The sequence below is a fragment of the Gigantopelta aegis genome, chromosome 1, assembly GCF_016097555.1.
Source record: "Gigantopelta aegis isolate Gae_Host chromosome 1, Gae_host_genome, whole genome shotgun sequence".
In the NCBI taxonomy this organism is placed as follows: domain Eukaryota; kingdom Metazoa; phylum Mollusca; class Gastropoda; order Neomphalida; family Peltospiridae; genus Gigantopelta; species Gigantopelta aegis.
Genome location: NC_054699.1, coordinates 19,729,601 through 19,744,600, shown reverse-complemented (window position 1 = coordinate 19,744,600; position 15,000 = coordinate 19,729,601). Strand labels below are relative to the sequence as shown.

The 15,000-nt window shown below is 38.1% G+C and overlaps 1 protein-coding gene across 1 annotated transcript in view; it reads right to left on the bottom strand.

The window, feature by feature from the left end:
• LOC121371715 (thymidylate kinase-like) overlaps positions 1 to 15,000 on the bottom strand; it is a 198,511-nt gene that overhangs the window by 174,560 nt on the left and 8,951 nt on the right. The window lies entirely within an intron of this gene.

Genomic DNA, 15,000 nt, shown 5'->3' with positions numbered 1-15,000 from the left:
GTCATTAAAGATGGAGTCTGGACGTTGAAAGTTTTATAAGCACGGGCCAAGATCCCACTGTTCGGTGTAAATAATACATTCATGATGTTTAAAACATAATCAGTGTTATTATTATGTACAAGTCGGACTACATGATCATGAAACTGTATGCAAGGGGTCAAAATTAGCTGAAAATTCTGCCTGCCCAAAATTAAAATAGGTCAGACCATACACGATCCTATATTAATGTTTTTAGTATAAACATAAAATAATTGCACATCTGATAGGCAAAAAACCCCAACAAATCTACCTACTTATATGTATGTTGATGAAGGAAGGAAATGTTTTATTTAACGACACACTCCACACATTTTATTTACGGTTATATGGCATCAGGCACATGGATAAGGACCACACAGATAGAGAGAGAGAGAGGAAACCCACTGTCGCCACTTCATGGGCTACTCTTTTTGATTAGCAGCAAGGGATCTTTTATATGTACCATCCCACAGACAGGGTAGTACATACCACAGCCTTTGATATGCCAGTCGTGCTGGAACGAGAAATCAATAGCTAACAAATACATAAATCAATATACCATATTAAGGGAAAAGTAGGCCTACACTCGGTAAATGATATTGTACCGTCGGTAGTTAGGTACTGTAAAATCTACCCTATTAAATTCTTCAGTGTCTCATTTTCCTACAACTATTCCTAGCACGGATAGGAAACATACAGTAAGGTTATTCACATACCCGGTATATTTTTACAAATATAAAGGAAGGAAGGAAATGTTTTATTTAACAATGCACTCAACACATTTTTATTTCTGGCTATATGGCGTCAGACAGGAAGGGATCTTTTATATGAACCATCCCACAGACAGGATAGTACATACCACGGCCTTTGTTACACCAGTTGTGGAGCACTAGCTGGAACGAGAAATAGCCCAATGGGACCACCGACAGGGATTGATCCCAGACTTACCTCACATCAAGCGAATGCTTAATCCACTGGGCTATATCCAGCCCCACTTTTACAAAAATAGAAAAAGAAAATTATAAATAACAAATTGTAAATATACCCTGATCATTTAGATAATGGATTAATCCATGATATTCATATTTAATTTTCAGTGTCTGCATAAGAAGGCATTTATTTAGCTGAAATTAACATTACATATAAAATGGAAAATCTACCCTGATAAAATTGAAATCTGAAGTTTATCATTTTTGCAAAATCTACCCCAGCATATATAGTACCTCTGCAGCTTTAGTGCAATTTAAAGCCCTGACATTAGCCAAATATCATGTACCACATTGTTAGGTCAGTTGTTCGGTCATTTAACCCTCACCATAACCTGTAGGTGGTAGATTATGAATTAACCCACGATTATATATTCATTTTTACATATACTGTATATATATTCATGTTTACATATCTGATACAGACGTTAACCCCCCCCCCCCGTCCCCCCAAAAAAACCACCCAAAACAAACAAACAACAACAACAAACAAACAAACAAACTATGCGATATATTATATTATTCACATATTATTAATATTGTGTCACGTTTACAAACGATTAACTTTACAGCGTTGTTTGTAGTCCGATACATCGGTCATAAACTCAGTTGCCGAGTTGACAGCAGGTGTATCGGACTACGTACGTACGTCAAAAACATCGGAAGTACAGATTAGAAGAAAAAAACACATTGAAAAACGCTCAGTTATAAAATTGATTTGTATTACTTAATATTTTATTAAATGCTCGTTACAATAACACAGATCTAAATTTGACATAATTTACTAGGGAATTAGGCCTATTCGTTCATATTTATGTTTATTTCCCGTGGAAACATATTAGACATGTTTGTGACATGGGGCGTGGCTTACGAAAAAGGGCGTAGCTTAAAATCGCATTTCGCGAGATGTTACATCCTGGTGGCTACGATTAAGTATTTCCCTCGGTGAGAGGATGCATTGTCGTCATGAAGCATCCAATTTCCCTCGCGCCACGGTTCAGGCCGTTTCCGCCGAATGTCCTCCCTCAGACGCCTCAGAACGTTGCAGTAGAACTTGCTGTTGACGGTCAGGCCCCCGGGGACGAATTCAGGGTGAACAACCCCGCGAATGTCGAAGAAAACGATGAGCATGCTCTTGGTCGCGCTGCGGACCTGTCTCGCCGCCTTTGGTCGTGGAGATGTTGGGCTCTTCCACTGCGAAGACTGTTTGGTCTCCGGGTCGTATCCGTAGAGCCAAGTCTCGTCCCCAGTGATGACCCTTAACATGACGGTTGGGTCATCCAGGGCACGCTGATGGAGATCTTGGCAGACTTCGGCACAGAGCTCCTGATCGGGGGTCAGAAACCTGGGCATGAACTTTGCAGCAATGCGGTGCATGTTCAGATCAGACGTTAGGATTGCCTGCATTCTTCCGTATGACACATCAACGATGGCAGCAATGTCGTTAATGGGTCTCCGACGATCCTCATGCACAAGTCGCAGAATTGTTTCCACATTTTCGGGGGCTGAGCTCGTGGAAGGTCGCCCAGACCTCTTGTCGTCATCCAGTGATGTTCTGCCGCTCTTGAAGCGTGCGTGCCACTCGAAACACCTCGCATGACTCATTGCTTCATTGCCATACACATGACGAATCATGTCAAAAGTCTCAATTGCAGATTTACCGAGTTTGACGCAGAATTTGATGCTCGCTCTCTGCTCTAGTTTGCAGTCCATGATGAAATCGCAAATGTGCCCGTGCACGTGGTCACAAAAACTCCCGTAGCACAATGCAAGATGTTCACAGAACGACGCCACTCGGTAGACTGCCTGATGACGGTTACTGCTAACCCCCACAGCACGCGCATCCCCGTACTGCCATCTGTTGGCGTGCTATGGAAGTAGTCTCGGAACTTTTTGATACCACCTTGTACATATACATATATATACATACATACATACATACATAGATACATATACATATATATATATATATATATATATATATATATCAGGGGCGTAGCGTGATCTGGACCGGGGGGGGGGGGGGGGGGTTCGAATATGAACTAAGTGGACCTTTTTCTGTTTTGTTTTTGCACCACCAGAAACTCCATATGTATAAACCTGTATGTTTTAGTTCTGAAAGCGGATCATTTGCTTCAGCCTACGCCCCTATATATATATATATATATATATATATATATATATATATATATATATATATATATATTATATATATATATTATACATGTTGGGGAGCTTTCTTTTGACTACGGTGTAGGTCGTAGTTAATATTGTAACTAGTCATTTAGTCAAATTGATGTACACGTCCGTTATGCATATTAATTGCAGATATCAAAACTTTATTAAGATGCCGCTTTAACGAGTCAATCATCAATGAGCCCCTTTTCCTTGGTCTCCCCAAGACGTGGTCGTAAGTATTTCTGTTGAGCATAAAACAATATTGTACATTTTCTTTTTTGTAAAAGGAGATTGCACACAATCTGAGAAACAATAATCGAAATAGAAAACTTTATTAGCATCAAAAAATAAAAGAACAAGTCGACGATTACTCCACGATTCAGTAGTAACCAATGACGTCAAGTATTTGACGTCATTGGTAGTAACAAAGGGCCGTTGTTGCAAGCGACTGGAGCGTAAACGCGCCGGAAGTAATTTTGTGGATGTTCGGGCCGCTAAGCGCACATGCAAATCAAGGGCAGATACGTATGTTTCTCTATCTTATGGTTCATTCCTTGACGTGGTGAGGTAGCTTGCATGTCTCAATGACTCGGAGAGAGCTATGCCAGCTGGAGCATCAGCTCCTGGTAGGGTCACCCAAGCTGGACTGGTCAAATATGACTAATATGTCTAGACTAATATGAACCGGACAGACAGAGGACGTACGTCAAGAAACACAACTGCCTAAGAGAAGCAAACTCCAAAATCAAAACTGGGCTGGAGAGGCTCAGAATCCTAGTAAGGAAACTTTCCTAGAAGAAGGAAAACTCCAAACTCAAACCAAGTCCACTGAAGTCAAAGTACAGAAGCTATGCATAAGCATTAGCGTGGAAACCGAAAGGAAATGTTTGTACATGCACCAAGCTCTACGATCATGATCGTATGTTTCCAATAGAGGCTATATAAAGAATTCGATGATCAGTGGGAACCTTGGCAGTAGTTCTTCAAACAAATTGTATAAACTTATTAATAACAAAATATACGAATATGTTATAAGCATACTTTTGTGCAAAATATCGCCAGTTTTACAATTTCTTTTCTTTTTAAGATTTCATTGATCTTATTTATCTTTCAGAAAGTTTTTTTCCCCCCTTCTTTCACTCTTTCTTTCTATTTCTAGTCTCCAGAACATTTCCCCTTCAGTTATGTAAGGCGTTTGCATTGCTAATATCCCTTTTTACAGTATTATGTTAAGCCTATCTGTTTCATCTTAAAGTTACGGTCTTTTGTTACAATATTATAACATCATGCACAAATATGAAATACAAGCTCAAATGCACTTTAAAAAAAAACTCGCGTGTTCGCTATGAACGGAGGTCGTCAAAGTATACGTTCGATTCGTTGCCTGTACCGCCATTGCTCGGCAAAGCATAAATGACAGCCTGTTTCAGTTGACACGTGCGTTTGCCAATTTCAAATTGTAGGGTTTGTCTCAAAAAATGAAATGAGAAATCTTGCGCTGTACGAAGAATGTTCGGTTGAGGATACGGTACTAGAGTCTTTCGTTAAAATTAATTTCATAAAGTGTTAGTATAACTTTCAAAGTATAGTTTGCATACTAGTATCACATTGATCATGTATATATATTTTTAAATAACATATACTAAAGTAGACAATGAACGTTTTCACTTCTTAATTTTACGTGTGTTAAAATTGATGAATTCAAATAAATATTATTTCGTTAGGGTTTTTTTGGTGTTTTTTTGTGGGGGTTTTCGGGGGTTTTCGTGTGTGTGGTTTTTTTTGGGTTGTTTTTTTTTGGGGGGGGGGTGTTTGACGACATCAATTGCATGTCAAACATTTGGTAAATTTGACATATAATCTTAGAGAGGAATCGGATGCATGTGCAGGGTATTGGAGGTCGAAACCCTTACCTGCCCAAGCTTTAAAAAAAATGAAATATATTTTCTGGGGGAGCATGGCCCCATATAAACTTCGCTCAACACAATTTATAACTCCAACCCTGCTGAAATCCCTGCACACGCGCCTTGGAAACCCGCTACATTTTTTTTTTTTTTCTTTCTTTAGCAAGGGATCGTTTATATGTACCATCCCACAGACATATCACATACCATGGCCGTTTATATACACGCCGATGGGGATCGATCCTAGACTGACTGCGCATTTTCAAAAACTACTTTTTTACGTCTAAGTAATAAATAAAATAACATATAGTCTTGAAAAATGTTACGTAAATCGAACACAACACCCTCTTCCTCTACCCCTAGAGCGTTACGTAATTATTAACACCCCCTTACATATAACGCGTATGCCAACTGGCCACTGTCAACATTTCAAGGCAAAGCCCCCACCGACCACTGGAAAGGTGTTGTACCATATCTCTGTGGATATAAATATGTTTGGGAGATGTGAGACGACCCCTCAATCAAGACAGTTAAATTTGTTCAAAATCACGTGAGAAGCTCAGCGCCTGCGTAAATCATGTAAAGTCCCAATGCTACTGGCATCCCGCTAAATGAAGAAAAACAAAGCTGACCAGTGCATTTGTAACTGACCTAGATAATGTAAATGAGCGAGCATTGCGAAACTATATGCTTGAATAATAAAAATATTCCAGGGACTGCAGCTTTAATATTGAATAATATGCATGTGTATACTCAATGTGCAACTCTCACGCTATTTGGGTTTCCTTTCGTTTAGCCCATCGAGCTATTTCTTGTTCCAGCCAGTGCTCCACAACTGGTGTAATAAAGGCCGTGGTATGTACTATCCTGTCTGTGGGATGGTGCCCCCCCCCCCCCCCCCCCCCAATCCCAGGAAATTTAGGTGTGATCAGTGGCGTACTCGATATCATTGTTTACTTGGCTGCCAGGTGGCCCCCCAATACAAAATCCTGCCTACGCCACTGGCGAGAGCGGGTTTCCTCTCAATATCTGCGTAGTCATTAACCATATGTCTGACGCCATATAACGTAAATAAAATGTGTTGAGTGCGTCGTTAAATAAAACATTTCCTTCCTTCCTTCCGTTTATCTTAGTCTTCATCCCTGTTACTCCACACGTCCGCGTCTCTCTCTCTTTCTGTATGTGTGTGTGTCTGTCTGTGTGTGTCTATCCATCTGTATCTCTCTCTCAGGCCTCCCAGCCACTTGTACATACTAAAATATAGGAAATATAGGAATTTGCATATCAAAATATAGGAGTTTTATAGGAATATTGAGGTCAAATATAGGAGTTTTATAGGAAAATTTTGACCGATTATCATGATTATAGGCATTTTACACGGATTTTTAAAGGCATTTACATTACTAATGGTATGTTCTTACCTTGCATATGTACCCAATAATACCATCTACTACCTCAACAAACAGGGTTCAAAATTAGCAGTCGCCCGGTTGCCCGTAGCGACCTTTATTGGCTATGGGCGACTATGCATTTCACAAAGGTAGTCCGTTGGGCAACCACTGATTTTAGAATCTGGTGAATATGGTACCAGGTGAAAAATTAACGCACTGAAACTGAATGGAATGTAACAAAACACACCGCTATTGTGCTGGGGCGAACTACAGAACTGGCAACAGACAACATTATAGAACATGTTCTATATTTTGACAACGCCAGGCTTATCAGACTCAGCCTCAGCTTCTGAGATTTTGGTCCTAGGCTTTAAAAAAAATATAACTCAAAATGTATCGCAAACACATCATGTTTTTTGGGGGGAGGGGGGGGGGGGTTGGGGGGGAGAGAGAGTTTGAAGTTGTCGGATTAATGGACTGGATACGCCATAATTATTTAGTAGACCTACTTTTTGACATTATTCAATGTATTAATCATACTTAATTAGCTTATATTATTCTGGGACAAATGTACACTCATACTAACAATGAAATGTTCCATTACTACATGGATTATTTCAAAAGTCAGTTAACTGGCATGTAGGCCTAAAGATAAATTCATATAAAAACATATTAATTTATTAAATTGTAAATTCATCTGAAATAACGTTTTTGGGGGTAAAACATTCAGTGTAAATAAAAACAATATATATTTATAAAACTGCATAGGATAAATCCAACGTAAGCTGAACGACAAAAACCGTAATACGAGATCAGGGCTGTATCTCTGCACAATGCAGTCGATTGGGTATTTGGCAAAATAGTGGATGATTCCATGAATCTTTATCTAGTGCATTGTCTTCAGGGGGACAGCCACTCCCAAGGAGATCCTTTACTGTAGAGTTCTCCATATTGAACCACCTCTCACAGGTGCACAAAGAATACTGCCATTCCAAGACTGACTAATATACTAAAACACACGCAATTCTACCTTTAGTTTCTTACGTATTGCATTATCGATTACTTCAGAGACAATGCAAGTGAAGCTGCATACCTTGGCTGGGTTTTTTTTTGTATCCCTGTATTAAAAATTATATTTAATCTGTATCATTTAATGGTAACTTTTAAAGTAACTTTTATTTATACTGGACTATTTCTTTTTTTCTCTTTAAATGTGATTTGGGTTGGTATGGGTTTAAAACTTAATAATATGTTTTCTACTATGAATTTTAACTTTATTCGTTATAAAATTACATGCCAATTCATCGGTTTCCTCGACGCAAATGGACTATATACATGGTTATTATTATACATGGTTATTATTCAACAAAAAACATTCTAGTTAAATTGGAGGGCTAGTTGAATTTGAGAAGGACCAGTAAGATTTTTCTTCAACTGGCCCTGCTGGCGACCATGGTTTTCATGTTAATTTTCAACCCTGAACAAATATATACCAAGGCTTGCCAGCAGTCCATGCTGATATCCAGGATAATTTGAAAGTTGGTGCACTTTCAAAGCATCTTCTGAATTTCTGCCACTGCGAATATAACTAAGTAACATATTTTATTCATCGGCATTTTGGCAAAGCAACTGAATCAAATATACTAAATGAATCTCAATATAGGAGTTTTATAGGATCCTATAAAAAATATTTAGGAAATATAGGTCTGGGAGGCCTGCTCTCTCTCTCTCTCTCTCTCTCTCTCTCTCTCTCTCTCTCTCTCTCTCTCTCTCTCTCTCTCTCTCTCTCTCTCTCTCTCACACACACACACACACTCGCATATGTATACATATATTATTTAGTAAATGCATTATATACTCTTGAGTGTATAGCTTTAACTATTGATCGTTTATGTAAAAATAAAAATACCATGTTCAGTAATAATCCAACCGTGACCTTATTTTTCTGGGGACATTTTTTTTTTTTTAAATACAAAAATAAAATACATGAACAATATGTATTCGCATGGTTCGTGTTGTGAATGTTTACAAGTGTGATAATCAGTGGTATACGTTAAATAATGTGAGACACAGCAAATCGTAAACTTTTTTGTTTGTTTGTAAACAGGCCAATTACAAAACAAAAAAATGTATCCTTCCGATATAACATCGGTTAAAAGTGACTATAATTCTAGCAATACATTATCATCATCTGTAATATCAAATGATTAACCTGCTGTAGTAACAATTTATATAAAACAAGTGGCTAATAATTAGTAGTTGATTTAACGTTTCTTTATTACTATGAGTGGGACTTGCTAATTTTTGATGTTTATATTATATGCAAGTGTATAGAAATATATTTCTAAGAGGAAGGGAAAGTTATATGTAGCCTTTATTGATTTTAAAACACATTTGATTTAATAAATCGGAAACGAGTATTGCAAAATTGAGCTGAGAAAGAGAGAGAGGCAGAGAGAGAGAGAGAGAGAGAGAGAGAGAGAGAGAGAGAGAGAGAGAGAGAGAGAGAGAGAGAGAGAGAGAGAGAGAGAGAGAGATGTAAAAGCAAGGAACACACAAACAAACAAAAGCCCAGTAAACACACTATACCAACAAAATGTTAAAGGGTGTATACTACCAAATCAAATCCCATAGACGACAATAGTAACATATGCGGCTAAAACTCCTACCTGCAACGTATCAACCGACATAAACGCCACGGATATAAATACTACCACCCCTTACACTTAAAGTGAATCAGAAAAAAATGGGGGTCAAGCTGCTCGTTTCTGAGATAACGGGTAGCGTCTATGACTACCCTAGTTTCGCACAAAATTTGAGTACTTTTTTTTACAGGTACCCCATACATGTTTCAAGCACAAGGCTACTTGACACATTGGTACTAGATGAAATAAAATTGCACATTTATTTTACCCAGATGAAACTATTATTTTTTACAACCAACACACTCACATTTATAACCAATCACAGGACTTGTGGTGTTCACTTCTCTATCAAAAGTTCGGTGCACCTCGAACTTTGACCCAGCCGGAAGTTATTTGGTATAGTACTACCTATAGCTTGTTTTGTTTAACAATGCCACTATAGCACATTAATCATCAGCTACTGAAGTTTGACATGATGTCTTTAGAGGATATACATAGAATTGTTTCCATTAACAGCAAGGGATCTTTTGTATACACATTCCTACAGGCAGGACAGCACATACCACGGCCTTTGATATACGAGTAGCGGATGAGGGTAAATACAATGGGTTCGATCGTACGAACCAAGCACCTCAGACGAGAATTATGTCTCAGATTCAATTCAAACCCAGTATCTACTAGCACTGAACCATAGGTCGAGGCCACTGGCCTCGGTGGCGTCGTGGTTAGGCCATCGGTCTACAGGCTGATAGGTACTGGGTTCGGATCCCAGTCGAGGCATGGGATTTTTAATCCAGATACCGACTCCAAACCCTGAGTGAGTGCTCCGCAATCTCAATGAGTAGGTGTAAACCACTTGCACCGACCAGTGATCCATAACTGGTTCAACAAAGGCCATGGTTTGTGCTATCCTGCCTGTGGGAAGTGCAAATAAAAAATCCCTTGCTGCCTGTCGTAAAAGAGTAGCCCATGAGGCGACAGCGGGTTTCCTCTAAAAAACAGTGTCAGAATGACCATATGTTTGACGTCCAATAGCCGATAAGATAAAAAAATCAATGTGCTCTAGTGGTATCGTTAAATAAAACAAACTTTACTTTTCTTTATAGGTAGAGGCCAGAATATCAGTCACTATCAATGACAATTCACACGATTTAATCGAAATTTAAACAAAAATATTTTTGCACATAATTATATGTATATTAATCACATTTTTTTTTTATTATCATCAGTTGTTAATTACATCTTTTGGGGAAAGTTGCTACAACGTGCATGTTTTGAAACAACGAAGTAAAATACGAAATGTTCCTTTCCCATTATTTAATAACTGGCATAAGGTGACACCGTGACATCCGCATTGTTTAATTAAAGGGACATTCCTGAGTTTGCTGCATTGTAGATGTTTCCGACTAATAAAATATTTGTACGATTAAACTTACATATTAAATATATTTTCTTGTTTACAATATCAGTGTTTGTATATTCAATGTGTTTGTGGTTGTCTTAATATTTGTAAGAAGCCCAAATTGGATTTCGACTTCAAATAATTTCATATGTACGAAAAAATTAGTTTTTAGGACTGACCTCTCTTTCTCTCCCTCTCTCACACACACACTTGCTGTCGTGCGTGTGTGTGTTTGTGTTTATAAGTATCATGTTGTAGTTTTCAAAGTTATCGTTTAAACGAATACAAAGACAACACAGAAGACTTAATGTGTGAGCAAGGAAATGTTTTATTTAACAACGCACTCAACACATTTTATTTATGGTTATATGGCGTCGGACGTATGGTTAAGGATCACAGATATAGAGATATGAAACCCGCTGTCGCCACCTCATGGACTACTCTTTTATATGCACCATCCTACAGACAGGATAGCACATATCACCGCCTTTGTTACATCAGTTGTGGATCAGTCCAGACGCGGATCTAGGGGGTGGGCAGGGGCCCGGCCTACCATTAAATTTTGCGAGTTATAATTTTACGCCTCATGCCATTGCCGCTCCCCCCCCCCCCCCCCCCTCAATGAATTTTCTGGATCCGCCATTGCTATCGTACTCATGAATGCACATATGGTTAGGAATATTATAATAGGGATTAATAGGAATGTGAAATAAAACTATATGAATACCGGTGTAGATGAGCAAAGCATTCAACATGCATCCTCAGTGCTGGATGATATAAACACTGGACGATCCATAAGCGTACGAGACCGGGGGAAATGGGCAAATCACCCGCCCCCTAGTACTGGAGCAAGTACTCAAATTCGGGCAAAAACAAGGTACTAGTATATTCTGGGGGTGCGATGTAGTACAGTGGTAAAGCGTTTGCTTGATGCGCAATCGGGCTGGGATCGATCCCCATCCCAAGTTTTTCATACATGTGAGGTGAAAGGTTTGATGGTCCCGTATGCAAGATATGGTCTGGACAATGATTTACTGTTATGTGCAGTAGACCGTGAAAAGGATTACAACACACCGCCATCCTAAGTTGTTCATACATGTGAGGTTTGATTCTCCCGTAATCAAGATATGGTCTGGACAAGGATTTACTGTTATGTGCAGTAGACTGTGAAAAGGATTACAACACACCGCCATCCTAAGTTGTTCATACATGTGAGGTTTGATGGTCCCGTAATCAAGATATTGTCTGGACAAGGATTTACTGTTATGTGCAGTAGACCGTGAAAAGTAGGTCACAGTGACCTAGTAATAGTATGCAACACACCGCCATCCCAGGTTGTTCATACATGTGAGGTTTTATGGTTCTGTATGGAAGATATGGTCCGGACAAGAAAAGGTTAACACACGGATGGACAATGTCATACATAATACAACCCATCATAGACGGGCGTATAAAAATGGCTCTTACGCTTCTTGGGTTTTTTAAATACCCCCACAATCAACCCTAACAAAACAAGTGTTACCATAACTTGTGTGGTCAGAATATAATTTTTAAAATTATAACAGAGCATCATAGCAGTTTTACTTATTTTATTGCACAAAGGTGTGTTCTCTTGATACAGTGAAACCCCTCTAAATCAGACATCCAAGAAAATAATTTAAAAGTCTAGTTTTAAGACCTGTCCGGTTTAGAGAGGTTCTGTTCTGTATGTAAAAATATATCCAGTTTTGATGAAAGTCTGGTTAATGAAGGGTCTAGTTTTGAGGGGTTTCACTGTAATTACATTCTTGAAAATACAACCCATATAAGGCCTGATGCTTATAAATCTTTTAGAGTCTAGCCTCGAGACTCTAATAAAAGTATAAGACACTAATGTCATGATAACGCCATACAAATTGTATGCATGTGACGTCATTAAAGATGGAGTCTGGACGTTCAAAGTTTTATAAGCACAGGCCAAGATCCCACTGTTCGAGGTAAATAATACATTCATGATGTTTAAAACATAATCAATGTTGTTATTATGTACGAGTCAGACTATATGATCATGAAACTGTATGCAAGGGGTCAAAATTTGCTGAAAATTCTGCCTGCCCAAAATCAAAACAGGTCAGACCGTACACGATCATATATTAATGTTTTTAGTATAAACATAAAATAATTGCCCGTCTGATAGGGGACAAAAAAAAAATCTACCTACTTACATGTATGTTGATGAAGGTAGGAAATGTTTTATTTAACGACGCACTTCACACATTTTATTTATGGTTATACGGCGTCAGACACATGGTTAAGGACCACACAGATATTGAGAGGAAACCCCCTGTCGCCACTTCACAGGCTACTCTTTTTGATTAGCAGTAAGGGATCTTTTATATACGCCATCCCACAGACAGGATAGTACATACCACGACCTTTGTTACGGCCTTATCCTGGATCGACCGCCCATCAAGCGAACGCTTTACCACTGGGCTACATCCCGCCCCTGTATGTTGATGATGACTGCAGTATTTCGACCACTAATATAACCATTACCATAAAAGAACATCAGTAAACTGATTAAAACACATTGTAATGTATACATTTGTAATGAATACATATACAGAACTTCACATCCGTTGTTTTCGCTTCCTATTTATTGCACGAGTTTATTTTGCGCAAGAATATATACCACGAGACTTTTATATGCACTCTCCCACAGCCTTTGACCAGTTGTGGTGCACTGATTGGAACGAGAAAACCCCCAATCAGTTGGTGGTTCGACCCTGTGACGCAAAATATATTGCTTAGAAGTCACTGACCCTACATGAAAGATTTTTTGTTTTGTTTTGCATCATACGATTTGTTACAAACACCCTGACAAGTTATGAAAGATTAAAGAAATCAAAATATTATTGGTAATTTTAACAAGAATTTCCGCTAAATTAAATATATCACCTACCATAAACTGATTCCATGAATAAAAAATAATAATAAGCAGTGTTCAAAATAAGCACTTGTCTGTTTGTCCTGACAAGTGAAAATCTGTTCGGACAAACAAAATGTAACTTGGTGGTTGTCCAGTGGACATGTAAAATAAATAAATGAAGTTTCATTTTGAGCAATGAAAAACATTATACTTGTACTTGAATAAAACAAACTATTTACTTGGACAAGTGAAAATATTGATGGACAAGTCAATTTCTAGATGTATTTGTCCGGTGAACTAGTGAAAAATTCTGCTGATTTCTATCACTAATATGTGATGTAATATTTATGATTAATCATTCCTAATTTTATAACTTAAAATTTGTTTTAACATGCATCAAGATAAACATTCATATATGCAACTATAAAGCAAGTTTCATTGCTGTAGGACCAATAGTTTGTGAGAAATGGAGCCAAATGAGAAAATAGAACACGGAAGCTAAAGGTAACACACCATTTGTCATGTCATTACTCGTTATATCTGCTTAATAGTTAAATTTGTATTTTTTTTTTTTTTTTTTACAAAATTCTGATATGCTTTTTGAAATCTTTCTTTGGTGATTACACATAAGTTGACCTCTGTAGTATTTAAGTAACCTATTGATTTGAAGTTACTCATTATATGTACTCAGGGATTTATATTGGATTTTTCGCCAGGTTCCTATGTCTGGTGGGATTGGGAAAATTTGCACGAGTAAATCACACATGGGATATTTTTTCAGATCACTGAATGATGCAGTACCCCCGTTAAATTCAATTATTGCAACAGACATATATATATATATATATATATATATATATATATATATATATATATAGCAATTACTGTATACATTGACAAGATATGATGACTAGATAAATCTCTATATTTACAAAAATATAGGTCACGTGACATAAGCTTGACTCAACTCGAGTATTTCAATGAAGATTTTGAATAAACATACTCGTTAAATCATTTGTTGAAGTGCAGTAAATACAAATAACTTTAAGTTTTGCCATAACAATACAAAACTTGTATATTTATTTATGAATTAGTTAAGAAACGCTTTTTTAATGTGATAGAATGTAGTGTCTTACAAATAATCACGTCATATACATGATATGGCAAAAGCCTTGCTAGGTTAACAATACTCGATCTGCCAACACAAAACTGGAATAAATAATGATTTTCCGAATATTTTTGTAGGATTGCCGGATAAAAGAAATAATTGGTTACTGTCTTAAGATATCAGCTTTATCCTGCTTAGTTCGAATGGCGAATGCAGCGAGGCTCATTCTAACCGGACTCTCAGTTTGGCCAGCGATGAAGTTAGACGTGGTTTCATGCGCTCTCAACTTACCCCCCCCCCCCCCCCCCACCTGGGGGGACTGATCGCTAGTTATGGATCGCTGTTGGAGTACCGCGTCGCGTACACCGGGTCACGGGCAACCGTGACCTTGGTGTATGGCGACGCGGCTACAGCCAAGAGGAAGGGAACTAGGAAGAGGAAACGTGCGCCAGGGGCGGCT